We start from the raw sequence: 2,391 nt of genomic DNA, 5'->3' as shown, positions 1-2,391 counted from the left end.
TTGAACATTTGGTGGTGACATAAATACAAATACGGTCTGAATTTCAAAGTGACCTGTTCGCTAATTTTAAGATGGAATTCATATACATAGAAAGTAGTTCTTGAAATCATAAATTATTTTCACAGTACCAACAACCCATCAAAGCTCTCTCACATCGGGATTTGAATCAGCGACTCCAAACAAGGAGTCTAATGATCTACGTTTAAAGCCACGTTTGCCAGTCTGAGTGAGCACACCAAGTCACGAATTTATGTGGCAATATACAACAAATGTAATTTATATAATATATACTTGCAAGGAACATTGTTTGCCGCAAAAGAGCTACCATATATTTATAGAACGATATATAACCCTCAAACAAACAGAACGAACGTTATGAAGTAATTTTCTCTTTACCCGAATGAAGTCTTCGGCTGTCCGGCCATCAAAGATTTTCTGTTATGTGCACAAGGTGGGGAAGAGCTCTCTACCATCAGCACGATACGGCAAATACAGACAGTTTGCCATCAAGGCTTGAGATCCACTATAAACAATCTACCTTGCCCATCGAACAGTGCTGAAAATTTATTTATAACATATTCAATTATAAATTCTATTTAGTTGAAACGTCAATATTTTCCATCGGGTGCGTAGCGTCATTTATGACATTATTTTCATGGTTGTGTCGTAGCCGCTTGAAATGCCTATTTTCAATTTATACTCGTGTTAAGTCGCACAATATTTTTCCTGCAGAACTCGTGCATATTTCTCGCTACAAATCTAATAACCTCTAAATGACAAGATATCACATTAAATTAATTCCTAAGTCAGTTAATCTTGTAAAGCAGTCGATCCAAGACTTGCAAAGTGATACACACTCTCCAGTCTAGGGTTAATATTTTTAATTCCGAAACAAACGCCTTATAAACTTGCATCACCTTTGGCGTCTGTATGTTATACAAGTCAGTATCAGTATATATATTGACAAATATTTTATCAAAGTTTTATATTGGAAAGTATCTCCAGGCATAAGACCTACTTCCGCCACTGGTGTCATCTGGTAAAAGCAACTAGTGTCGTCTGCTAGAAGCAACTGGTGTCGTCTGCTAGATATAACTGGCATTTATACTGTCATGTTATAAATCTTCTTATATATCATATGGATATCAAACTTAACAGGAAAAATAGAGTAAAGTTATGTCACAGAACCATCATATATCAACAGCAGTTTTTCGCTGTGCCTGTCACATTTAACATTATTTCAGATAAGACAATAAGCTGAAGATAATCGAATTTAGTTCGTAAACCAGTAGAATTTAGCTCTCCAACAAGCACATGGCTATGACAGAAACCATAAGTGTAAGCCATATACCGTTCTTGCTCGAACTCACGCCGCATATATAAATGGCAATTCTTAAGTAATTTAGTAGGCTACCTTGTTGAAAACAGTTGATTACTATGTTGACATAAGGGGTCCAGCACATCTCTGATGGATACAAGCGCGTCTCTGGTGACCGGCATTGACAGGGTAGCAGTGCACCTCTGGCTATTGGCATTTCTATGTTAAGTAGCAAAGTAGTCCTACGGCAACTGTAGTTCCATCATCTATTTTTCTTCTTCCTATTAATACAATAGAATAATAGCCACATTTCTTCCTAGGTTTTCTCACTAATACTATGTATGTATATAAGTCACGTATGGTATTGCAACTTTCTTTAAAACTGTAAAAAGACTTTTATCCTAGTTCATATTTTACTAACAGAAAATAAAATTTCATATTAAAATCTTACGGTTTGAAAAGCACACACTGAGGATTCGAACCAAGTCTCAGACTGATATGGTTCCAAACGATTGTCTTATTTAGACAACAGCAGTGAGCCCAGTAAAGTTAAATCACACCAATCATGAAAACGTTCGGCACTTCATAGTGTAACTAATCTGATTAACAGACCTATATTCAAAATGGGTTATATATTATAAGCAAGTCCTTACGTGTATGGTACAGGAAACTGCTTCTCGTCGGACAGTTCGAGTTCCTCGTCTGATAGCCTGAGTTTCCCATCGAATAGTTCCGAGTTTCTCGTCCGATACTTCGAATTTTACTTTCACCAAAGCCAGAATCTGTATGCGTATTCCTGTGCTCTTGAATTACTCCGACAGAAATAGTCCTTTGCCTACTAGAGGTTTAAAGTTATACACTGGTAGTCATTATTTAACAATTAATAATAATGAGCTTAAAAATAAAATAATAATAAAAAGAATTTAAACAATGTAGGCCTACACAATAACCAAAAAATTGCAAATTTGTAGAAAATTTATTAAAATTAAAATGAATGGGTGTAACTTGAATGAAAACTGCACACCTAATATAAAGATAGCCAAAAGAATATACTAATGGTACAGAAAATTACA

At 35.3% G+C, this 2,391-nt stretch overlaps 1 long non-coding RNA gene across 1 annotated transcript; it reads right to left on the bottom strand.

Moving 5' to 3' along the window:
• Positions 1-425: 425 nt before the first annotated feature.
• LOC123540474 (uncharacterized) lies at positions 426-2,149 on the bottom strand. The gene is made up of 3 exons (XR_008367893.1): positions 1,972-2,149; positions 1,415-1,599; positions 426-556 (listed from the first exon to the last, which is right to left on the bottom strand). It is a non-coding gene; the product is annotated as an uncharacterized LOC123540474 (long non-coding RNA).
• Positions 2,150-2,391: the final 242 nt, after the last annotated feature.

Source organism: Mercenaria mercenaria, chromosome 16 (genome assembly GCF_021730395.1).
Source record: "Mercenaria mercenaria strain notata chromosome 16, MADL_Memer_1, whole genome shotgun sequence".
In the NCBI taxonomy this organism is placed as follows: domain Eukaryota; kingdom Metazoa; phylum Mollusca; class Bivalvia; order Venerida; family Veneridae; genus Mercenaria; species Mercenaria mercenaria.
The sequence above is the reverse complement of the archived record's forward strand: the minus strand, read 5'-3'. Positions and strand labels throughout refer to the sequence as shown.